This window comes from Trichosurus vulpecula, chromosome 3, assembly GCF_011100635.1.
Source record: "Trichosurus vulpecula isolate mTriVul1 chromosome 3, mTriVul1.pri, whole genome shotgun sequence".
In the NCBI taxonomy this organism is placed as follows: Eukaryota; Metazoa; Chordata; class Mammalia; order Diprotodontia; family Phalangeridae; genus Trichosurus; species Trichosurus vulpecula.
This window is the reverse complement of record NC_050575.1, coordinates 139,807,853-139,834,960: the sequence shown is the minus strand read 5'-3', so window position 1 is coordinate 139,834,960 and position 27,108 is coordinate 139,807,853.

Here is a 27,108-nt window from a genome sequence, read left to right as displayed (position 1 = left end):
CATCAAAAGGGGATTGTGGGTAGCATCAAGGACCAACTTCACAGTTTGGCTGAGTTCTGGCCCTCTAATCACCTCCTACCAGCTACTCCAATTTAAACTCTTAGGCAACGAGTCTTTTTCTTCCAGGTAGGTAAAATAAGCATCATTTCTCTTCTTGGAATTCCTCAGTTTCCAAATCCTTACAAATGCCACCTATTACAGTGATTAATTCGATCCAAGTCATCAGATATGGAGTGAGTACTTCATAAAGTCTGAACAGTGATAGGGTCTGTGAATGATTCAAAGGAAGTATGAGACAGTATTTCTGCCCTCAGAGAAGCTTACTTCCTTTCTTAAGACTATGTTTAAAATGAAGAATGTAGGCAGGGAATTATATAGTAAAACTTCCATACTGCGCACTGCCAAAGGTTATGACCAGTCTGAATTTACGAATTGCGAATTCTGGGATTAAAAGAAAGAGGTCTGTTTTGTTTTAATTTGGCAGTGGGGATGGAAAGAAAGGGTTTTGTTGTTATTGTTACTGCTGCTGCTCATTTTTAATCATGCCTGTGGTTTGTCTGGTATGGGAAACTCCAGGTGAGGGACTCGCTCTACCAACGCAGGTAGGCACCTGCTCTGCCATTTAAATCTAAGAGAGTTGCTCGTGGCCCTGAGGAGCTAAGAGACTTTTTTTCTTCTGTTATTATATATTTCTCTCTTGAATTACATTTTAGTTTTTCAATTAACAATCATTTATTTTTTCTGCTTCCATTTTCATTCCCAACCCCCCCCCCCAAAATAGAGAAAAAAAAGAAAAACAAAACCCTTATACCAAACATGCATAGCCAAGTGACTTGTTTAAACTTTCTTGACTCAGAGGACAGCTCTTACTTCAAAAAACCAAGGTGTTTTTGGAAGTTGTATTACTTTAATTATTAAATATTTTATAAATATAATTTAATTATTAAATAAAATAATGAGATGGTGGCAAGAAAGGGTTGACAAGTTGAGGTGAATTCAACTTAATAGGCATTTACTTATTAAGCACCTACTATGTTCACTGTGTTTAGCATTAGAGATAATGATGGAAAATGAAATAAATCCTATTCTGAAGAACTTTACAATTTTGTGACCTGGATATGTTCTAATGAATAAGTCAGGATTCCTTGCAATAAGCATTTTAAGAATTCTGTATCCAAAGGAATAATGGTAATTACTGAAAAAATATCTGGTTGGTTCTCCTCTCCCTCCACCCCCCACTTCTCTTAAGTGAATTCAACAGTGCCCACAGAGCTTACTATACTAGAGACCAGATGTCCTGTGGTCTATTTCCACACTGGCTCCAGAATCAGCTTCGTCTCTCCATCTGTAAGTTGGCAAGGTTTGGGGGATACACTTAAGCTAAAAAGCATTCATGGATTCACAGCTCTCTTCCTTTTCCAGTGCACCTGGACACAGAGTCTTGAAGGAGACAAGGTAGAGTCAGTGAAGGATCCAGGAATCCTCAAACCAAAGAAACATTGGAAGGAAGAGTTCTAATGCATTACTTTACTAGACTATAAGCTCAATGAAGGCAAAGACTGCCTTATCCACATTTTCTATGTCCCATTGCACCTAGCACATTGCTCTGCATACAGAATGTATTTTAATAAATGTTTTTGAGTGGATAGCGAAAGAACGAATGAATGAATGAGTGAATGAATGAATCGTCTTTAGCCACCCTTATCTCCTCTCCCACTTTTAATTTCAATGGGTCATCTCTGCTCTTTTTCTTTCCTATGAACTCTATTTCTGAGGCCCCAAGTGAGGCATTTTAGTCATTAAGGCGTCTTAATTCCCATATGAATTATTGCTGGAAGGGTCTGAAGGCCCAATGCTTCTTCTTATTACACCTGTAGTTATGATCACTTCTGAAGCAGGGATGTTCTATAACTATTGCCTTTATTACCTCATACAGTAAGGAGCCCATTAAATCCAGGACATACAAGTGATTATTCCCCCCCAAATCCACTTACCACTGGCATTTTTCCATACATGTTCTCATACCAAACTGATCCGCTAGAGCGCTCATATTTCAGGTCATCCTACGTGCTAAAGCCTCTCAGCAGTGACATAGATCTTTATGGAGACTATTCTTCAATCATTCTTAATTACTATTCATAGAGTCCAATTTCAAGGTTTCCTTAGCTGTTGGTATTAGCTAATATTTCAATAAATACAGCAAGAGACAGTGCCCTTAGTCTTTTCCTTTTCAACCAAGAATCTGTCTTTTCCCCACAGAATGGCAGTAGGGCTAAAACCTAACATGTTTAGCTTGGGGCTAAACACACCCTACACCAGACAGAAAAATAACCTAATTTTTTCAATGAAAGCCAATGTCCGTCAAAGAGATTCTTGCATACTCACACTTAAGAGACATCAAAAATGTACAAATATTGAAATCCTCAGCCTCGACAGGCAAGTTATCATGTACAAGAGTATGAAAGGGAGCCAAATTAAGAGAGAATCTGCAGACTGCCTTTGAAATATTGAAGAAACCATGAGGACTGCTTCATTTTAATGTTTTTGATTTCACCGATAATGAGGAAATTGTCCTCATTTTCATTGGTAGAGGTTCTTAAAGGTTTTTAAATCTGAATATTAATGCTGCTCAATTGTGTCGTTTATAAATAACTTCTGACAAATCCAAGTGGCTTCCATTTTTGTTTCACACTTCAAAATATCCAGCAAGTGGTGAATTAGAAGTGAGCCCTGGTGTGGGGAATAGGATCTCAGAAGAGGGAGAGAAAAAAAGAGAGAAAAAGGAGGGGGGAGAGAGAGAGAAAGAGAGAGAGAGAGAGAGAGAGAGAGAGAGAGAGAGAGAGGGAGGGAGAGTTCTTACATACAACCTTCATCTCCTAGGAAAGAGTTAACAGAAAGAAATAAAATCAGATATGTGTAGCCTCCAGACGTCCATTAAAGTGCAGAATGCTGTTTTCTATCACAGATTATATGCCAGATGTTCAAACTATCTCTAATCATTGCAGATGTAATGGAGTAGAATGTTGCAGTTTGTGAGTTTACTGGCATTAATTCTATATACTGCACAAGGGAAAAGATTTTAAATATATAATTATATCTCATTAATACTCAGGTTTTATTTCCTTTCAATGGAACAGGACTTATTAAAGCAACCATTTACCGCATGTTTTCTTTCAGTATTTGGCCCTAGCATAATCCTGTGTGCATTCTACGCGTAAATATGTACCAACCTGAGTCTATAGAAGCACCCAGTACTGTATACGATTCCGCTGATACAAAAACTCACTTTTATATGCATGAGATGTTTTTATATTGTAAATTGGTAAAAGAGACTTAACCACATACTTTCTGAGTTGCTCCTTGGATTTTCTTCCTCACAGAAATATTTGTTTTTTCTTAATTTGAAGGAAAATTGCCTGAGAACTCTGTTTCATTATTGGGTTTGTCACAGTAAGGGCTGCATCTGAAGGCTTTAATGTAGGAGCTAGCAGATGTGCATGAGGGCATGCACGAGCACGTTTACACCCCGTGCTCTTGGGCATCAGAATCTGCTCCTTTCTCCCACCCAGGTTGAAGGTATACCATGTTCTGAGGATTAGAGTCTGTCAGAAAAATAGATAATCCTCCCCAGCACCTCTCATTCCCCTAAAAAAATCTTGTTAACAAAACAGTCAAGTGATATATAAACAAATGCAGGTGGATTAAGCAGGGAATGGTTCCAGGTGAGCCATAGCCTCCTTTTGAACACTCCACGGCCTTTTTCCCAGAAGTCCTTCCTTCATTTCAACAAAGGCCAGCTCCCAGTCCTCAATGTTCTGGTAGCAGAAAAAATCATAGACTCGTTTAATGTTAAAACCAAATAGGAGTCTTAGGGAATCACCTAGTCCAGTTTTCTGATTTTACATAAGCAGAAACTGAGACTCAAAGAGGAGGACAGCTTTGCTCAATGCCTCTTCCTACATGAGGCTTTCCAGGTTCCGATGCATAGTGACTATGTGACCCTACTCAGGTCCCTTCAACTGTCATCTGTAGAAATGTCAGCCTGTATTGGTAGAGGGAATTCTTCATCTGGGAGTTATGGACACCAAACCAATGAAATGGCTTGTCCAATGGCCCTTATCTCTAGGATCAAAGAACTGGGAGGGACCTTTTGGGTCATCCAGTCCAACCCCTTCACCTTACAATGGAGGCAGCTGAGACCTAGAGAGCTTAAGTAAGTTGCTCAAAGTTAGAATTTGATTGCGCAAGACTTGAACTCAGGCCCATGTGCCCCAAACTCCACCCTCTTTTATTGGTACTATGATAATTCTACCTTATATATCGTTTATGTCTGCATATATGTGTACATGTTTTCTCCAAGTGAATATAAGCATCTGGAATTCAGGGGCTATTTCATCTTTGTCTCTCTAACTTCAGCAGCTAGTGTAGTGCCTGGCATACAGTAGGTGCTTAATAAATGCTTGCTGATTGATGGATAGTGATATAGTTGAGAGATTGCATAGTGCTCTAACCACCCTTCACTAATTGTCTCCTCTGGCGCTTCCTGCCTGGGAAAACAATTCAATTCCGTGGCATCCATTCATTTGGCAAACACTTATGGAGCAGGCATTTCTCTGCTTTTAGCAGCACACATAAGTGAATGAGAAGATATGGCTCTTGTCCCTATGGAGTCCACAGTCTAGTATGGATGGAGAAGACACGTACTCAAAAAAAAAATGGTATCAGTTATGATGTGGTAAGTTCATGGATCAAACAAAGGGTTATCATCCTTCACTTCAGAGATATGGGAGAATGATCCTGGGCAAGTCATGTAGCTTCTCTGAGTCTCAGTTTCCTGATTTTTGAAATAAGTTCAATAATATTTACAATACAAAAGGCAGCACCCATCTCACAGGGTTTGTAGGATCAGAGATCTAGAGCTGGAAAGTACCTTAGAAGTCATCTAGTACCACCCTCTCATTTTTGAGAGGAGAAAATGAAGACCCAGAGAGATACAGTGCCTTACTAGGTATCACCACAGCTAGCAAATATCTGAGGCTGAATTTGATTCCAGATCTTCCTGACTCCAAGTCCAATATTTTACCCACCATATCATGGATGCTGTGTAGAAAGTGATTTATGAACCTTAAAGCTCTATACAAATGTGAGCTGTCAACCACATCATCATCATCTTCTTCTCCTTCATCATCATTACCATCACCATCATCAACCTCTAATAGATTTAGAGATGGGAGAAACCTTGGGGATCATTTAGTCTAGTTTTCTCATTTTAATGTTGAGGAAACTGATGCCCATGGAATTTAGAAATGGTCTTTGAACTAGGCTTTGAAGGATAGGGAGGATTTCCAACTGTGGAGATGAAGGGAGAATTAAGTCCTTGAAGTAGGGCACAACATAAGGTTGTTTGGGGAGTAGCTAGTGGTCCAATTTGGCTAGTGGGGAGGGCATGGGCAAAGGAGTAATTGGAGAGGTTACAAAAATATCTTTTGGTGGGTGCTCAGCTTTCTGGAAAGAATGCACACCCTGTGACGTAGGAGAATATTAAGAAGCAGCCAATTTGAAATGGCCAAACAGCATATTCCTCTTCTCTACCCATGTACCCGAGGTTCAAATTCCAAGGCTAAGTCACAAAGAGAACCTAGGATCCAGTGATTGTTTCTGATATAGTGCTTCTCATTTGTTTCCTAAACAACTCTGCAGAATAATGAACCCGGGGCTGGCGGGGAGGGCTGTGTAAGCAGAACAGGCTCCGTGGGATCAGCGATTACTCACCCACAGTGTAGTTCATTACAAGATGAAATGCTGGCCACTGCCCTCAGACTGTTTGCTAATTGAGGCTGCCAAATCCTGTAGGAGGGCCAGGGGCTCTCATCGTAATAGTACCACAGACCTGAGAGGTCTTCAGTTACCCCTTCATACCTCAGTTGCTCCACCAGTAAAATGCAGAAATAGTGTCTCCTTTCTTCAATCTTCGTTGAGATACAGATAAAAACCCAATATGATAGAGTGGAAAGTTCACTGGACCTGTAACCAGGAGATGTGGATTCAAGTAAGCCCTGGCTCCTCTGACCCTTGCTCAAGTTACTGCATGAAATCACTTGGCCTGCCCTGAGCCTTTTTGTAATCTGTAAAATGAGGGAATGACATTTTCCTACCTCCTCACAATGTATTTTACTAACTATTATCATCTGAATCTGCTTCTGATAGCATGTCATCCCCCACTGTTTAAGCCTGAGTAAGTGACTTTCTTCCTCTGGGCCTCAGTTTATCCATCTGTGAAATGAGAGGATTAAGGGACCAACTGATGTTTATGATCTCCTCTAGCTCACGATTCTATGATTCTGCTCCATTATCATAATCATTACAATCGCAAGGAGAATGAATGAAAGTCATAAGCCCTTACTACAGACCAGTCATCATGCTCATCGCCAAGAATAAAAATATGATAAGCAAGATGAGTGCCTGTCCTCAAGCAGCTTACATCACAATGGGAAAGACGATAGATACCTTAGGGGGAGACAGAAGGAGAGGTGATGCGTGAGCATAGGTATGGTTTAGAAATGATTGAGAAGACACGTGGAGTCCTGGATCCAGTCAAGATTAGGCCAATCTCACCAATGTGAGCCTAAGATTTTAAGGACAGAGTCTAAGTTCTGATGGTAGGGGAATGAGGAAGATGAATGGAGTGCAAGTTGTACAAGTTGAGGTGGGTAGGTGGCACAATGAATGGAATCCTGGGCCCTGGAGTCGGGAAGACCTGAATTCAAATGTGACCTCGGTCACTTACTAGTTGTATGACCCTTAGCAGGTCACTTAATCCATTTGCCTCAATTTTCTTATCTGTAAAATTGGGACAATAATAGTATCTACCTCCCTCCTGGGGTTGTGGTAAGGATCATATGAAGTGATATTTGTAAAGTGCTTACTGCAGTGACTAGCACATAGGAAGTGCTATATTGTGGTTGCTGTTGTTAAAATGACCAGGAAGTGAAGCGGAAACGTGGTTCTGAACAAGATAAAGTGAAAGGAGAGGAAGAGAAAAACACCTAATGTGAGAAAAAGATTCACTAGGGGAGAGAGAGACACAGAGAGAGACAGAGAGACAGAGAGAGACAGAGAGAGGGAGAGAGAGATAGATAGATAGATAGATAGATAGATAGATAGATAGAGAGAGAGAGAGAGAGAGAGAGAGGGAGAGAGAGAGAGAGAGAGAGAGAGACTCAGTGATAGAGAACAGATGGAGGAATGAAACCCAAATGAGGTGGTGGGAAGAAGGAAGGCAATTTCTAAGAACCAGGAAGGATTCATTATCTTCCTCCCAAACCTCCCCCTTCTCTCTCTCCACCTCTATGCAGCCCTAATGAATTGCACAGGGCAGGACAAGTTTGAGTACAGAAATTAGACCATGATATGAAGACTGCTACTGAAATCAGGGTGAAATCTCTTGGATTAAATAGAAAGCATCTTTATTCCTGGCAAACAAAAGCCAAATATCCTGGCAAATGTAAGTATAAAAACCCTTTTTTAAAACTTTTTTTTGGAGGGGGGAAAGCAAGGCAATTGGGATTAAATGACTTGCCCAAGGTCACACAGTTAGTAAGTGTCAAATGTCTGAGGCTGGATTTGAATTCAGGTCCTTCTGACTCCAGGGCTGACGTTCTTTTCACTGCACCACCTAGCTGCTCCTGTTTTTTCAATAAGTATTTAAGGGCCCAAGCACACTCAAGTGATTAATAAATGATTTCTGAATGACAGGGTCTCCCCAGGCGGAGTACAGCAGGCTCACCACCTCCCTAGACCAAGGCACCAGAAAGAAATCCCTTCCTGAAGCTCAAGATCATGGAAGTACTTTGTGGCTGCCACATCAATTATTAACTCTTCTAGATCCAGCAGTCCCTTAATATTATATTCCATCTTTTAAGATCCTAGGTAACCTGGGTAGACATTGTCAGGAGGCTGACCTCAGCCCTACATAAAGTAAAGTTCAGAACCAGAGCTCCAAGGGTATGGGCCTCATCGGGAGGTAGTAAGCTTCTCCTGAGGGATCTCCTCAGGTGTAGGCTGGATGGACCCTTGTAGGGTATGGAGGGAAACACCTGCTCAGTCAGGTAGAGTGGAATGACCTGGGGGTTTAGAAAATCAGCTAATTTGGGTTTGAATGCTGCCTTTGCCAACTTTCTGTGACCCAGGGCAAGGCACCTTAATGGATCTCATTCCTTCCTAAGTGCAAAATGAAGGGGCTGGCCTAGATAACTTCTAAAGTTCCCTCCAGGCCTTCAACCTATGATCTGGGGATTCTCTTCTGGCCTGCATTTTATAGAGGAGGAACAGGTCCAGAGGGGCCGTACTTTGCCCAAGATCATCTCGTAGCATAGTGCCAGGTTTCAAACCCAGGCCTGCATGTTTTCATGCCCAGCCTGCCTTTCTGGGGCTTCTGCAGCAGGCAGAGACAAAGATGGCATACCAGCTTACTCCAGAGTCATGTGGAGGGGCCTACAGTACCATTAATGAGTACTTCTTATTTCTCACCTCAAAGTACCATACAGAACCAGCCTCCCAGTGTCCTCACAGAGAACAGAATGCCAGCTAAGTGTTTATTGCATATCTTACCTTTCCCAACACAGCTCTCCTTCCATCTTTGAGAGGAAGTAGGCATTTCAATAGAGAGGATACTGAACTGGGAGATAGCATGAGACCCTGTGCAAGTCCCTTCTCTCCTCTGGTGCTCAGTTTCCCCAACTGGAAAATGAAGTTTCCATTAGATGCCTTTTGATACCCTTTGCATATCTAATGTTCTATGATAGGATGAAGCAAATGGAATTCATAGCCAGAAGCCCACAGATTCTTAATGTGTTCATATTAAATATAGGGGGTCAGCATAGCTGGGAGAGGAGCTGGTTGAGAAAGGTATTTAAAGAGAATGTGGCAAGTGGTAGGAGGAGTTAGGGGTAGAGGAAGGGATTGATGTTTGAGAAGGGAAGAAAGTACCTTTGAAGGCCAAGTGAGAATTTAACATTTGGATCTTATTTCTCCCAATAAATTGTTCTTGTTTGTTTGTTTTTGTTTTTTCACTGGTTGGAAATGTTTAAGAGTTAGAAAAATCCATGGATGAGAGATACATAGTGAGTTAGTTTGGGGAAATGGAATATTGGGGGGGTCTTGAACTTGAGGGTGACAACTTTGCTTTCCCCCAAATTGGGCCAAAACACTGAGGTAAAGGGATCACAGGGTTGGCCTGGCTAACATCAGTATGGCCAATTTTAACTTGGGAGCTGATTTCAAGCAGAGATGGAACAATCTCTTGTCAGGGTATGTTGTAGTCAGGGTTCTTCCTTGGGCATGGTGGGTTTGACTACATGGCTTGTTAATTTGTTTCCAGCTCTGAGACTAATTTTGTGATTCATTGTGTTTTTTAAATAATTCCTATAAGAGAGAAGCAATCTGAGAGAGGAGGAAGAGTCACAGAAACATTCGTTGAATCAGAACATTTTGGAGCTAGAAGTGGCATCAGAAATTGCCTCATTTCCCAAGCCTTTCATTTTAGAAATGAAGAAATGGAAGCCCAAAGTAAAAAAGATACTTGCCCATGGTTAAATAGTGAGTTAGGGATAGGTCATTGGTGATGAATTCCTTAGGGTCTAACTAAATGTCCACATAGAGTCTTTGCAAGTGGGAGCCTCAATGACTGATAGCCTAGGATCAATGCCCAGGTGGGTCTTGTCTATGACTCAAAGCTCTGGCCAGATTGGGAATTTGCTAACTTCTCTTATAATGAGATGGAAGAACCGGACAATCATTACAATGAATTTGGCATCCTAAGGCAACCTAGGATAAAAGTTGGCAACTTCTTTATTGATTGAAGTGTGATAGGAGTCAACATAATGGTCTGCTACATATCCCTTCAATCCTAAACCCTCTGAGCTGGTTTAGAACCTAAAGACAAAGGAAAATGTCTTTAACTATCCCACTTACGGGTCACATCTGCATTTCCTCATGGAGCGCATAAGTGTCTGGGTGACCTATACTGTACCCACGGGGCATATTTTAGATGATATGATGATTCAACCTGGAATAGGAGAAAGAGATTGGAAGAAGTTGAGAAGAAATTAAAAACCACAGAATATATGGAGGCTGTCTCTGTAACAGAGTCCAGCTCATCAAACTGTTCTTAATTCCGTTTTTTTATACATGTTATTTCTGGATACTGCCAACTGGATACACAATCTTCCTCTCTCTCTCTCTCTCTCTCTCTCTTTTTTTATTGCCTTATGGAATAGTTAGACCAATAGAATTGAAAAACAGCTAGAGTATTTGCCTCCCAGTGATGGGGGCTGGGAAGGGCAAACTCAGAGCACAGTTTGGAGTGATGGTTTTATGTTATAATTTTATTAAGGAAGGGGAGTGAGAGTTGAGAGGGGGGAGAGAAATCGGAGGTTTCATCTTCCACACTTGGAATCCTGGTGGGAGGGGTCATTACCCTTAGAAAAGAATAACAAGATGTCTCTAGGAGAGTAAGAGAGAGCTTGAGAAGAGCAAAGTACCAGGATGTCACAAGCTAAACCAGCTGGTGCAGTGATAAGGAGGGAGTGGCTTATGCCCAGCGCTGAATCTGAAGGACAATGATGGGGGAAGGAGGTGAAAGCCTTCTGAGCTTTCCAGAATAAGAAATGTCTGAGAAGGTGGGCTTCCACCTGCTAGGTTTGCTTAACAGGGGAAAAGACTACCTGAAGACAATGCTCATTTCCACAGTGTTAAGGTAGAGAAGAAGAAGATACATATGGAAAATAAAAATTTTATATATATATATATGCATGTATATATATATACACACACACATACACATACATATATACATGCATATATACATATATACAAAAGACATATATACGTACATATATATATATATATATACACATACACATACACACACATACAAAACTCCCCTTGACACAGAGAGAAGTTAAGAATAAATATGAATTTTCCAGAAATTTTTGAGACTCAGGATGGAGGATGAGGGGTGAATGGTGTTGGACTTTGAGAAAAGAGGAAGTAGGAGAGCAATAGGGTAGCCTGGGAATTAAACGTGTAGGACATCTGCAGAGGAGGCCTGCTTTAGAAATAGTATTGAGGCAATAAAGGAATCAGCTGGAAGGGTAAAATATGGAACTGTGATGATTAAGGGAAGAGAGCATGTACCCCTCTCTGAGGGGTATTGGGATATGAGCCAGAAAAACTGAACAAGAGAGTGACTAAGACAACCAGCATTCAGAGTAATCATGCCGTTTTGAAACGTGATGTTTAAAGGAGGGTAGAAAACTGATGCAAATGGATGTGCACTAAGAATGGCAATTTGGGCACATAAGAATAGAACTTGAATGGATTTTAAGTGTTTTAAAGATGCTTCTTCATAAACCTCCTGAGAAAAAGCTGGTAGAAGTGGTTGAGGGCACTTGGGGTCAGGCACGGAGGGCAGTGAGCAGATATCTCCTTGGATATCCTCATACTGGGGATAGGCACTTGCCGCAGACGCCTACATCTGGGTCAAGCAGGGAACCGGGACGGGTGGCCCAGGGCTAGATGTCAAAGAAGGAAGCTGTGAAGGAACAATGTAGCCAGAGCCAAGCCTGTTAGTTGCTTGGGAAGTCATGATATGAAGACTGCTGCTGAAATCAGGGTGAAATCTCTTGGATTAAATAGGAAGCATCTCTATTCCTGGCAAACAAAAGCCAAATATCCTGGCAAATGTAAGTCAAAAAACAGATCCCACCACGATATTACTCTAGCATTTAAATAACCTGTGAAATTGCTTTCATTGTCAATAATCTGATTTGCACACATGGAAGACAAGTTAGATGTTTTCGAATTGCCTGAAATACGTCAATATGTAACAAGAAGATAAGGAAGTGAATTAAGTTCGGCCCTGATGTTGGTGTTTTACTACATCTTTCAATTTCCTGGTTAGATTTCTAAATAGTTTTATACTGAACCAGAAATTGCTGCCTAATGCTAATTTGCAAATGATACAATCAGTGCTGAGGTAAATGATGTACGGAATTGATACGGGAATAAATTGGAACTTGCCCCCTTTAAATAGCAAAATCGGCAAGGGTTTGGTATAAGCAGCAGGGGGCCCCCACGAAAGATGATTCTGTTCCATCTACTGACATCCTATTGGGATTTCTTGTCTGCTACTGCCTTCCCTTGTCTGCCGCCCTGGCTGTGGCATTAGGCTATCTGACGCCCTGACAGTTGCCCACAGGTAAGGGTGGCTGAGTAAATCAATCAAATCACCTACTCCATATAAATAAATGTTGGGCCCTGATATAGTAATCAGATTAAAAACACATTTCCATTGTTTTTTACATGCGAATGAGACGTAGACACCTCCTTGCTTTCCATAGGATGTCTGTTCAGAATGGACAAGGGAATTGGTCATACCCTCTGAAGCCTGTATTTAAGAAAAAAAGTTGTGCTAGTTAGAATAAAAGTCCCACTCTCAATAATCTCTTGAGCGCATTGCAAAGTCCAGGATTACTACTGGACAAAGCTGATCTGATCCATAGGCTTAGTCAGAACTTGGTCCTTCAAATCCTCCCCAAACTATTAGATAAAAAGTAGAGATAACTCTTCTTTCCTCTTAGCCAAGCACTCTAACCTTGGGAGGAGTCCACTGAACAGCTAGTATCTTCCCCACTTGCAATTTTATGACACAATTTCAGTCCTTTTTAATTCCAAAAGTTTTCCCTGATCACTCCAGTCCTTAGTGGTCTAATATCTGTACTCAAGTTTCTTTCTTTTCTGACATTGCTTGTATGACTTTCAATTGGTATTTCAATCTACTATGTGTTATCTAACTTTTCATATTTATGCCTCATACTGATCGAGGGCATGGAATTTGAATCCTTTTTCCTCTATCATCTACAGTGCCTGCTACAGGGCTGGGCATGTAGGATCTCTCAGTAAATGTTTATTAATTTGTTAGTTATTTATACCTTAGAGGGAATGGAAGTGTTGAGATTATCTTTTATTGTAGGATGGAGGCAGAACATGTAGAGAAGAGAAAGGGAAGAAAGAGAGGAAGGAAATAAGCATTTATCAAGCACTCACTTCATGCACTTACACAGCACTTATAGGCACTGTGCTAAGTTCAGAAAATACAAATACAGCCAAAAAGATAGACAGTCTCTGCCTTCAAACAGCTTACACTCCAATGAAAGAAGATAACATACTAAAGGAAGATGAAAAGGGCATGGGAGAAGGTCCCTGGGCAGGGCAAGGCTTGGAAGTCCCAAAGCCAGAAACAGGATCAAGAGAAGGGTGGAAGAGGAAGAAAGACAGTCCTTGAAGCTCACGAAGGAGAGTCACCTGATTGGAGTTCAGCCTGAGGGACCTCACAAAGCTGGAGCTTCAGCTCTGCTTCTGGGTCAGACTTTGCCTGATTCTCTATTAGCATCTGCTCCTTTGGACATCAGGTAATACAAACCACAATTGGGTCTGAATGTTTGCCAGATGAGCTATCATTTAGTACCTGCCAGAATGAGCTTCTGTTCTCTCAATAATACCAATAATACCTTTGGACTGATTTCACCTCTGCTAGTCTGCAGAAGTAGCTGTATGGACTTTTTTCTTGGGTACCAGGAATAATTATAATAATGGCAATAATTGGATATCTAGTTATATTATTGGACAACCTTCCTCCTCCCTCCATCCCTTGAACATAGGGTGCTTGAGACTACTATTAAGTTTCTTCCCCTCTTTGGATATCACTTACTCCATATAAGAATGAGAATGTTGGAATAAATAGTACCTGAGGTCCCGTCCAGCACCACATTATATGAGTTGGACCATTCTGGCTGGTCAGAAAGTGAAAAATATAGTCAAACTCATTATTGGAGAGCATGTAAAAAACCCGCCAGTTATTTGACCGAATTCAATTGTCTTTTTTAAACTGGAATCAGTCTTGTGTGTTAGTTGCTGACAGTCATTTTAATATATTGACATATTATTTCTAAAATAAAGTCATTCAACACAGCCTGTCAGGAAGTTCTTTCTTGGAGGAAAAATGGAAAAATAGCACGGCAGTATTTTGGGAATGCTATTGATATTCAGGCCAGCAAACTCACCCATCACTAAATAATAATAATTCTTCATAAATCTCCTATCCTTCTACTCGCCTCTTCCTTGCCTGAGTGACATCACTTAGGTTTTAGTTGGCAAGTGTTTATTAAGCAACTGTAATATACCTACTGGCCTGTATCAGGTGCCCGGTGCCCCAAGTGTTCGTTTTAACCATTCACATCAACCAACTTGGGGAATGAGAAAGAGTCCTGACCTAAAAATGAAAAGACTTGAGCTTGGCTACTCACCACCTCTGTGAACTTAGGTAACATTTTGAAGCTTATTTCCTCCTTTGTAAAATGGGAGAATAATCCCTACCCTACTTAATTCATAGAGTTGTTGTGAAGATAAAATGAGATCATTATGAGAAAGAAAGTCCTTGTTAAGCTATAAAGTACCATGTAGTTTCAGAATTTTGTAATTCACTTTATGACTGTGTGGTGTGGTAGATAAAGTGCCAACTTTTGTTGTTGTCATTCATCCTTCATTATAGAAGAGGACAAGTGACATCAGGAGGGTGATGTCTTGACTTGCAAGTGGATTATATTTAAGTGAGGCAGAGCTGTGCAAAGTTATCAACCTCACTGTCTTCTCTAGAGTCGTCAGAGTCCAGTGGCCAGGCATAGGTCAGGATGACTGGTGATGGCCTGGATATGGTGGGATACCTCGGCCTTTTGAAGCTAAAGTGTTTCCCATGTCCCAGGTGGTCTGAGGCAACACCCATTCAGTGATTAAAGGCTAGATAAGAATTGAGGCAAAAGATGTCTTAGTTAGCCTTCACAAAAGAATCAATCTGGGTCCCAGCCCAAACCTCACTCGCTCATGGTTTAGGTTTTGGTGGCTCAGAGTGAGTGTAAATAGCAACTGTTTCTGTTCTGGCCAGAAACTCTGAAGGTTTCCCCTCCCAGATTGAAAGTGCTGAGTTGGGGAGTCAAGATTACCTGGACTTAAGTCCTCCCTCTGAGGCTGGATACCCATGTGGCTGTACAAGATACTCTATACAATTTGGCAGTGTGTGCCTCAGGTGCCTCTGTAGGATTTATTTACCAAGTCCTAGGGAATTAGATTGGCAAAGGGAATTCCCTACATTGAGGAATTTGTTGTTGTTGTTTAGTTGTTTTCAGTAGTGTTAGATTCTTCATGACCCCTTCTGGGGTTTTCTTGACAAAGACACCGGAGTGGGTTTGCCATTCCCTTCTTCAGCTCATTTTACACATGAGGAAACTGAGGCAGAGTTAAATGACTTGGGCACGGCCACACAGCTAGTAAGTCTGAGACTAGATTTTGAATTCAGGCCTTCCTGACTCTAGGCCCAGTGCTCTATTTACTGTGCCACCTAAGCGGTCCTGTGTGAGATGTAGCTGTTTAATTACTGGATCACGGACAGTAGATCTAAAGTGCAATGCTAAGAATTGGTCAAAGTTGATCACTGCCCAAAGCAGACACTGTACCTCTAAGAGATGAGTCTTTCAATCAATCAACCAACAAATATTTATTAAGTGTCTTCTATGTGTGCTGGGCCCTAGGGATACAAGCACATGTAAAACAAGCCTGACTTATAATGAGCTTACATTTTAATGGGAAAGGGAGGAAGGAAAGAAGGAAAGAGGGAAGGAGAGAGGGAGAAAAGGAGGGAGGGAGGGAAGGAAGGAAGGAAACAAGCAATTATTAAACCTCTGTTACGTGCCAGACATTGTGCTGAGCTCTTTATGAATGTCCCATTTGATCCTTAGAACAGACCTGGGGGGTAGGTGCTGTTATCGTCTCCATTTTACAGATGAAGAGAATGAGGCAGACAGAAGTCAAGTGACTTGCCTCTGAGGTCACACAGCTGTCTGAGGCTGGATTTGAGGTCTATCCACTGTACCACCTAGTGCATATTTAAATATATATATAGAATATAGACTGAATATATATATATATATATGTATATACATATATATATATATGTATAACTGTTGAAAAGGAAAATAAGGCTTGTTCTTGCAGATGCAGCCATAGATTTGCCAGTAACATCAGTGCTTCCCATGGTGCCTGACAGGCAGTAAGTCCTTGATAGATACTTGGTATTGATTAATACATTTTCCCTCATGCTTTGTTTTTTTTTAAATATATTTCCCATTCAGTTCTCTCTTGAAAGACAGCGATCTAAGATGGAAAACCAAAAAACATATATGGAGGCTGAGAATACTTGGGAAGGTTTATAGAACCATAGGTTTAGAGTCTTAGAGGCCATCTGGCCTAATCTCATTTTACACCTGAGGAAATGGAGACCCAGACTTAAGTGACTTGCCAATGATGTTAAGTTGCAGAGCTAGGATTCAATGCGGGTGCTTTGACCCAAAATTTAGTGCTTTTTCCACTGCCAATTGCTGCCCAAAGCAGACACTGTACTTCCAAGAGATGAGTCTTTCAGTCAATCAACAAATTTTTTAAGTGCCTACTTTGTACGCTAGGCTCTAGGGATACATATGAAGCAATATGAAACAATCCCAACTTATAATGAGCTTACATTCTAATGGAAAAGGAAGGAAGGAAGGGAGGGAGGAAGGGAGGAAGGAAGGAAGGAAGGGAAGAAGGGAGGAAGGAAGGAAGGGAGGGAGGAAGGAAGGAAGGAAAGAGGGAAAGAAGAAAGGAAACAACCATTCAAGTACGCACATTGCCTTGAAAAGTTTGAACTTCAGTAATGAGACTCTAAAATCAGAGTCTTCCTTAGAATCAGAAGTGCTTTCTATCAGCTCAAGGCCATAAAAATGGGACTGCTTAAGCAGGGTGGTCACCAGTGCCCGTCAGGCTACAAAGCACCAGCATAAGGTACTTCCCCTAATAAAACTAATCAACAGAGGAGCCACCACTGGAGCTCATAACCCAAACACTAAATTCATTAAGCAGTAAAAGCTAAATCAGAAAGGTACGTTTTTGAGAGAGGTTTAAAAACCGTGACCGATTGAGTGCCACAGACTGCAGTGGGAGACAGTTCTAGAGATTCTGTGCATGTTGAGGAGGGAGGGCACAGGCCTGACTCCTAAAGAGGCAGAGGGGCATGTGAGGGAGTTCACCAAATTCATTTGTTTCCTACCTGACAAAAACCGGTCTTGTAGGCAGGGTGAAAGGTCAAAGAGGTTCCACAGTCCAAACCCCTGCAATGCCTGATAAGTAGTAGGTCAATTAAAAAAAAATCAATAGAATTTTTACTAGTGAAATGAGTATCAACCTCAAAATATTGTAAAGGTGCTTCTCAGTTATTGATACATGATTAATAGAGCATGTATTGATACATGATATACGCTCAACCTTCTGCATTGGTCTTTTAGACACTCTAGAAAGACAGGACACAGCAAGGGGGGGGATGTCCCCCCATATCAGTAGCCAATATGATAGACTGCACCTCCAACTGACATTTTCATTAGCAGTAAATTTATGTTCCTATTTCTGTCTGTAATAATGACCATTCATAGCCATAGCATGGTGGCTGCTAATGGACAGGAATTGAAAAAAAATTCTTTAATTAATGCAGAATTCAGGCATTTTCTCTCTACATTTGGAGCAGCCCAGTGTTTCACAGCAGTTCTTGGCACTGGAGTGCAGGTATAATAATTATACACAATTTTTAGTGATTAAAAGATTGTAAAATAATTTTAGTTACATCTCAAAATTATTTATCTTGTAAATGAGTAAAGAGTGAATAAGATGGAAATCATAAGCTCTGTGGTTCATAGCCAAGCCTGCTCAAAAGCTCGTAATAGCCTGTTCCCAGCCATCAGCTGTCGTGCAGTAAACTGATACGTAGGCCATTGTTTCTTCATTGCCGTTGTCTTCCTCCCTCGGAAAAGTCTTTCTGCACTCTGTGGGTCTAGTGCTGCTGCTAAGAGAGTCACTGGTAACTCCACTCTTCAGTTCGCCCCACGCAGGGACTTCCTTACTTTGACAATTCTCCCTGTGTTGTCTGATGGGCCAACCCAAATCTGAGAACTCTGTGGGTCCCGGTGGACAGAAGGTGAGCATGTCACTAGTCCTTCAGCTAGAGCAGATGCTTTTTGGTGAACAGCACCCTTGTCTGTAGAGAGGATTCTTTTTTGTTCAGCACCAGATATATTGGAAAAGCTGATTAAGGTCCAAGGTTAGAGTAGCCTAGAGTTGTGGAAGGTGTGAATAGCTCACCTAAAAGAATAGGTGAGTGCCTCATTCATGGAACCATCCTCAGTATTCCTATAAATGCTTGATTGTATGAATATTTCTTTCAATTTGAGAAAGCTTTGTTGCATCAAATGTAACAACAAAATCAAAGCTCCTTTTTGGCAGATTCATGACCTTCCTCTTCTTCACCCTCCCTCACCTTAATAAAATAGTCTATGTTTGTGAAATATATCTGCAAAGCCTTCAGTTTGCTGAGCAATATCCTTGACATATTCCAAAAGGACCTCATTCTATATAAGATCAAATATTTTGCCAAGGCCAGACAAGCCTCTATGCCAAGTGACTTTCCCCACCCCGTAAGCAAAGTCATGACGAAGAAGTGGGAAATGAGGAAAAACACCTCATCTTGCCAGTTGGAATGCCTGGAAAGTCCAAAGTGAATGAGAAGCACAGACCAGGGACAGCATCCCCAATTGGGAATAAAAGATGGCTAATTGTACTCTTTTCACTTCTGTTGGTGGACGTAATGCCATTTGTCAAAATGTACCTCCATTGCCTGGTAGATATTTGCCACCTGGCACACCTGGTACTGAACTTGGTGTCCAGATGAACTGGGTTAAAATCTCACCTCAAATACTGACTAGTTGCCTGAGTCTGAACAAGTCACTTCACCTCTCTGTGTCTCAGTTTATTCATTTGTGAAATGGAGAGAAGGCCCTTATTGGTCTCTAAGGTCTTTTCCAGCTCCAAATCTATGATCCTCTGAAATTATGATTTTGGAGGGGGGGGGCGGAGCCAAGATGGCGGCAGGAAAGCAGGGACTAACGTGAGCTCCCCACCAAGTCCCTCCAAAAACCTATAAAAAATGGCTCTGAACCAATTCTAAAACTGCAGAACCCAAAAAATAGTGGAGGGAAGCAGGGCTCCAGCCCAGGACAGCCTGGATGGTCTCTGGGTGAGGTCTATTCCACACGGAGCTGAGAGCGGAGCGGAGCAGAGCCCAGCATGGGTGGTGCAGACCAACCAGACCAGGAGCCGGGTGGAGCGGGCCCTAGCCCCCTGAATCAGTGAGCTGCCTCAGTTACCAGATTTCTCAACCCACAAACACCAAAGACAACAGAGAACGTTAGTGGGAAAAGCTGTGGGAGTGGAAGGAGCTCGAGGTTCGGCCACCGCCCTGAGGGCAGCGGAGGTGGGGCAGCTACAGAAGTACAGCTGCAGTTGCTTCCGGCCCCAGGCCCGCCTGGTGGGAGGAATTAAGTGGCAGATCAGAGCAGGAGTGCACAGCCTGCTGAAGATCTAAGTCAAGTCCAGGTTGGGGGTTCTTGGGGAAGGAAGGAGGAGTGCTGGTGTGGCAGAGCTGGTGCACCCCCCCAAGCTTGGAACATAGTTCTCTTAACTCTACAAGCAGTCATACCCTGCTGAAAAACTCAAGGATCAAGTTAGTTGGCTGGGAACATGACCAGGCAACGAAAACGCACCCAGATTCAGTCTCAGACTTTGGAATCTTACTTTGGTGACAAAGAAGACCAAAGCATACAGCCAGAAGAAGTCAACAAAGTCAAAGAGCCTACAAGAAAAGCCTCCAAGAAAAACATGAACTGGTCCCAGGCCATGGAAGAGCTCAAAAAGGATTTGGAAAAGCAAGTTAGAGAAGTAGAGGAAAAATTGGGAAGAGAAATGAGAAGGATGCAAGAAAACCATGAAAAAACAAGTCAATGACTTGCTAAAGGAGACCCAAAAAATACTGAAAAATACACTGAACAAGACAACACTTTAAAAAATAGACTAACTCAAATGGCAAAAGAGCTCCAAAAAGCCAATGAGGAGAAGAATGCTTGAAAGGCAGAATTAGCCAAATGGAAAAGGAGGTCCAAAAGACCACTGAAGAAAATACTACCTTAAAAATTAGATTGGAGCATGTGGAAGCTAGTGACCTGATGAGAAATCAAGATATTATAAAACAGAACCAAAGAAATGAAAAAATGGAAGACAATGTGAAATATCTCATTGGAAAAACCACTGACCTGGAAAATAGATCCAGGAGAGATAATTTAAAAATTATTGGACTACCCTGAAAGTCATGATCAAAAAAAGAGCCTAGATATCATCTTTCAAGAAATTATCAAGGAGAACTGCCCTGATATTCTAGAGCCACAGGGCAAAATAGAAATTGAAAGAATCCATCGATTGCTTCCTCAAATAGATCCCCAAAAGAAAACTCCTAGGAATATTGTCGCCAAATTCCAGAATTCCCAGATCAAGGAGAAAATATTGCTAGCAGCCAGAAAGAAACAATTTGAGTATTGTGGAAACACAATCAGAATGACCTAAGATCTGGCAGCTTCTACATTAAGAGATTGAAGAGCTTGGAATACGATATGCTGGAGGTCAATGGAGCTAGGATTAAAACCAAGAATCACCTACCCAGCAAAACTGAGTATCATGCTCCAAGGCAAAATATGGATTTTCAATAAAATAGAGGACTTTCAAGCTTTCTCAGTGAAAAGACCAGAGCTGAATAGAAAATTTGACTTTCAAACACAAGAATCAAGAGAAGCATGAAAAGGTAATCAAGAAAAAGAACAAGAAAAAGAAATTGCAAGGGACTTACTAAAGTTGAACTGTTTTGTTTACGTTCCCACATGGAAAGATGACATGTATGATTCATGAGACCTCAGTATTAGGGTAGCTGAAGAGAATATGCATATATATATGTTTATGTGTATATATGTATATGTGAGTATGTATGTATGTGTATATGTATGTGTATATATATATATATATATATATATATAGAGAGAGAGAGAGAGAGAGAGAGAGAGAGAGAGAGAAAGAGAGAGAGAGAGAGAGAGAGATCGAGAGCAAGCGGGCACAGGGTGAGTTGAAGATGAAGGGAAGATATCTAAAAGAAATAAAATAAAAAAAAAATTCTAAAAAAAATAATAAAAAAAGAAATTATGACTTTGAATTGGAGGATTAAGAGCAGCCACATCTGACTCTTAATAGAACAGGCTGACTGTGGAGAATGTTATCCTTGTGATTATCAATGGATATTCACTCAAAAGGTGAGCCAAGGGCATGAAAGTGCATATATAGCTTTATTTCTGTCCTAAGGGGAGGGTACTATTTCACCATTGAACAAATCTTGAAAGCGAATTGGACTGATCACAAGGTTCACCTTGGAGGATTTTGACATAATGCTAGCCATGAACTTGACTGTTGCCACTCTGAGTAAAGACTTTACTTTCAGGAACCGGGGATTGTAATCCTGGGTTGTTGTACTTCCTTGAAAAAGTAATTTTAAAAATGATGTCTTGCACTTGGATGGATAGCAATTCATTCTGTTTCAAAGGCCTTTTTTACTTTTTTAAACACATTTTCTCAGTCTTCTCAACATTTTTGCACTATTTGCAGGGCAAGAATTTTATCTCCTTTTGACAAATGGGGAAACTAAGGCATAGTCAGTCAAAGAAATTTCTCCAAAGTCATCATCATTCTGTGAACTAGTGGGAGAAGGATCTTCACTTCTGTAGCAAGGGGCTTAGTTCCAAGTGACTTCCTAGAATGGCCATGTGGGCTGATGAAAAGAAAGATTTTTCTAAAATGTAAAGTGTTAAATAGATGCTGAAAAATATTAACACCTAATTAACAAATTCATGCAATAAACAGCTAATAATAATAATAATGATAATAATAAAACAACAATACTAGCTTGTCTCTGTATAGCGCTTTGAGGTCTGTGCAGTAATTTTCATGGATTGTTTCATCTGAGCCAACTGTTGAGGGCACCGCCATTCTTGCAGTTAACACACACCACCTAGCTGCCAGCCTCAGCTCCACGTGGTCACTTATTCCATATATCCAATCAGTGGCCAATTTTGTTGCTTCTACCTCCAGAACATTCCTTCTACATGTTGTCTTCTCTCTGCTTACTCAGCCACTGCCCTAGTTCAGACCTTATCACCTGTTGCCTGGACTATTGTAATGGTCTCATATTTGGTTTCCTGGCTTCGACTTTATCTCCCCTCCAATCCATACTCCACAAAGCAACCAACATATTTTCTCTAAATCACAGGTGCGACCCATGTCGCTTCTCCATTTAGTAACATCCCTTTAGCAAAAGAATCAATGAATCCATGAAGGCAGCTAGGTCATTCAGGGGATAGAGCGCAGGACTTGGAATCTGGAAAGCCCAAGTCAAAATCCTGCCTCAGGCACTTACCAGCTGTATGACCCTGGGAAAGTCATTTAACCTCTGTCTGCCTCAATTTTCTCATCTGTAAAATGGGGATAATAACAGCACCCACCTCCCAGGATGATTATGAGGATCAAATGAGAAAATATTTGTAAAGTACTTGGCTAACCTTGAAGGGCTATAAAAGTGCTAGCTATTATTAGTGGGAAGCATTTATTAAGCTATTACTTATTAAGCTATTATTAGTGTGAACCATTTATTAAGCTCTTACTATGTTGCTGGCATTGTGCTAAACTCTAAAGATATATAACAAACAAGGAAGGAAAATACCTCTAGGAAAAGTAGCAACTCCTTTGTCTGGCATTTCAGGCTCTTCACAACCTGTGCCCTCCTGCCTTAGCCTTTTCCTTGTAGTCACTTCTTATGGTCCAGATGTACCAGCCTTCTTGTGGTTCCTCAAATATCACGTTCTGTCTCCTGTTTTAGCACAATCTCACTTATTGTCCCCCATCCCTAGAATGCTCCCTCCTCATCTTCACCTCTTAGAACCCCTACTTTTCTTCAAAATTCAACTCCAGCTTCTCCTTCTATATGAAACCTTTCCTGATGACTACCCCCTCTCCAAGCCACAAGTCTCTTAAATCGCCTATTTATTAATTTTGTATATATCCTGAATATACTTAGATATGTATATGTTGTCTGCTTTAAAATGTGAGCTCCTTGAGAGGAGACGCTGGTATGCCTTTGTCTTTGGAACCCTAGTGTTCAGCATAATGTTTAGCACTTAATATTTATTTTGATTTTTTTTTGAGCCTCACTATATTTGACAGAATCGGAAACTGAGGTGCAGAGGGATTAAGTGACCTATCCATGGTTGATCATACCTGTCATATCTAGCTAAGACTTGCTAATATTAGCTAGTTAAGTGTCAGATGGGTAGTTAGATCCATCTCCTTGTTCATAATGTTTTGTACCACATTCAGATCCAAGGAACTATGGTTAGGGCGAGACTTCTCCAATGCTCTCCCTTTTTGAAGGAAAAAAAGAAGGGGAGGAAAGAATTTGGTTCAGATTTCCCAAAATAATACCAAGTTTTCTTCTCAAAAGGACATCCTATGAAAAAAGTAGACACACGGGCACAAGTGAAGATGAAAGCCTCTTGGACCATTCATTTATTCATTCTTCCAACGATTAAACATCTATTGTGAGCAGAACTTTGCTACATATTTGGAAATATATCAAATTTGGCTGACACTTCCCCTACCCTCTCAGAACTAATAGTTTAGTAGGCAGATAAGATGAACATATTGACAACTGTAATATGCCATATTACATGATAATTTCATTAAGTACAAAAAAAGGTGTCATGTGAAGACTGATGGAGAAGGCCATTAGCAACATGGGGTATCAGGAAATAAAAGGAATCCTGACTATAGGAAATATTACACTGATATGAATCACAACTCCTAGGAAACCTGATTTCCTTTCTCCCTCCTTCCATCATGCACAGGTAAACCAAAAAAGTCCGAACAAGGTGGAGAAAAAGATGAACAGAGAAAACAAAAAATCATTTCACATTTTATCTAACTCTGACACTTCATTCTTTCTATCCTAGAGAAGCTAGAATGTGTGTGCAAACCTTTCTACTATACAATTGCAATGATTCTACCCAAGCCACGTGCACAGTTCACCTGGATGGGTCATGTTAAGAAATAGCTTCTGGCAACACTTTTTTTAGTGGGTCACACCTTAAAATGCTTTGAACAAAATTCAGTTCAATTTAGTAAGCATTTTAAAGCACTTTCCATGTACACAACCCACAGACTACTTGGCTACAGAATGAATGGGCAGGCACATCTAAAGCATGGGAATATTTTCATGTAGGGGGACAGGGCCGTGGCATAGGGGCAAAAATATAGGACAAAAGTTGTCAGGTCTGCACCTACCCCTTTTATTTTTATTGTTCTTTCTTCAGGTTTATTGAAGTTTCGTGGGAATTTGCAAGGTTCTGATGCTAGTTTCTAGATATGAAAGAAATTTACTTGTCCCACCTATAATTTACATCACCAACACCTCCCCATGCCAAATTGGAGGACTTGTTATTGAAAGAAAGGGGGGCGTGAAATGTGGATAGGGGAAAAATATCTTGACAGCTTCCTGAATGCTCTTTTGTATGCTGGCTGGTCATGATTGTGGCCATGATTAACAAAACAACTAAAATTTTATTGTTAGCTACATATGCTGGATGGTCTCTCTCTCTCTCTCTCTCTCTCTCTCCCTCCCTCTCTCTCTCTCTCTCTCTCTCTCTCTCTCTCTCTCTCTCTCCCTCTCTCTCTCCCTCTCTCTCTCTCTCTCTCTCTCTCTCTCTCTCTCACACACACACACACACACACACACACAGCTATAATACTTTCTTTGAGGAGGAACTCTAAACAACTGAAGAACACTCAAAGAGATGGCAGTAAACTCAATGAAGAAGCATCAAATGGCAGCTGTGGAGGCAGAATGGAACACCCACAAAGCATTCTTGTTTTCTGGGAGATAATGGAGCTATGATAGATGCTCTAACCAGGATACAACCTGAGTCTGAGTGGTCAGGTAAAGGTACCCTTTTCTATTGGTAGTATGAGAATCTGTGAGAAATTATACTCCTTTATGTAAGGAATTTCCTGTTAACTTTGTTATTGCATCCTCATGAAAAGTTTTGCTATTGATTTATGGTTCCTTGATTGTTGGTAGAGAATTCGCTGGTTAGAGACTTGAGACTTTTTGTATAAACATGGATACCAAAAGCATTCTACACTGAACTTGAGCTAGAGAGATGGTCCAGAGTTATATGGGACCCATTCTTAAGTTGTGAAGATTTATACTGGATTTCATAAATAATATGTTGAATGTTTTGGTTCAAGTGAAAGCTACATACACTATTTTGTATGGAATTTTTTCCTGAGGGGCCTATTTTATGCAGTTTCCACACCCTTCTCTACCCTTTCTCCCAGGTAGGCCCCATCAGATGTGCAGGTATCTTGATTCAAGGAATCAGTGTATAATCACGTTAAAATTACAATTTTTTTGTCTACAAAAAAATGACATTGCCACACTGACTATCCAGGTGTAGAACTGGTCCTTAGTGGTAGAATCAGACCCTGATTGAGGTATTTTAGTTGTAGGGGTAATGAAGACATTGAAGAGATTTTATGGCATTGCTATGGACCCTTTGGAAGGATATAAAGTACTGAGCAAACAATTCAAGAAGAAAGATGATTCAGTTGCTACATTTTTATAAGCTTCTTGTGTCTTTGGGGCATTCCAAGATTCCCAAAGAGATAAGTAATGGGAAAGGGACTTAGAAACTGATTTCCAAACATCCCCATGGCTTATCAGGTGAGTGAGTTTAAAACCTTTATATTGAGAGCAACATGGATTAAAAATGATATAAAAGGATTTCTGAAGGGAAAAGCTCCCTCCTTAGTAGCCAATGACCCAATGCCAATGCTCTTCTCCTTGGACAGTGAATTGCTAGTGGTATAGGCATTGGTTTGATCTATGGGACAGGCTGTTATTCAAGCATTACTATGCATATCAGTGCAGCTAGTGGGGGGATATTATGGACATTTCAAACAATTCTAGGGGTAGAGGGATTATAACCTGATATCTGGAGAGGGTTTGACAATAGGAGTATGGATGAGAGAATATTCCTACTTTGCCCCCAGACCTTGTATGTTAGGAGACATGAATGAAAGAATAGCCAGCCTTGGAGAGAGTATCAAGAATTATGATTTTTTTCAGGATGAAGATAGATTTCAGCGAGTACCAGTGGGTAGAAGAAATATGAAAAGAATAGACCTGGGATGTATGGAGTTGTTAACAATAGAAGTTTCCAGTGAGAGGATTCTGGGAAGATGGTGGAAGAGGTCAGAAAATTCCAAACTCTCAAGATTTCCCCCTTCAAAAAAGATAAAATAGCACCTCAGGGAGAATAAAGAGAGTGGGGTGGGGTGTAAAAACAAATAAGAATAGAGCCACAACAGGGGCCCTCCTGGGAGAAAATCTGAAGAAAAATGCCAGGACAGAGTTTGGTCCCTGTGAAGAGTGAACACCTCCAGGCTAGGGTCTACTTTCACAACAAGCAGCAAGCCCTAGGGTTAGCTAGGTTGGGAGGCGGCCTTGGTCCCAGCCACAGGGACTTTTACCCCTGGGACAGTGAGGGGAGTTGGCATCTGAGCTGGGGAAGATGGAGGGAACTTCTGGTAACAAGGAACACCAAAGCCAGCTGTGCTGAGGAGAGCAGGAGTGGGGTGGGGGGAGAGGAGAAGCCCCTGGCTATGGTCAGTTACAGGAGGCTGGAGTGTTGGCTTTGGTTCTAGACTAGAGGGGAGAACTGAAGATCTGGGACAAGAGGCACTATTTCCTGTATCTCATGACTAGAGGTGATTACAAAAATTAAGCTATCACTACAAAAAAAATGCACAGGCAAAGGAGAAAGAACCCGACCATAAAAAGTAATAACGGGAATAGAGAAGACCAGGATTTCTCTTCAGAGGAGGATATTGAAGCAAGGAAACCCTCTTCTACCCCAAAGAGCAATGCCAAATGATCACTTGTCTGAAAAGAATTTATAAAAGAACTTAAAAAAGACTTTAAAAATCAAATGA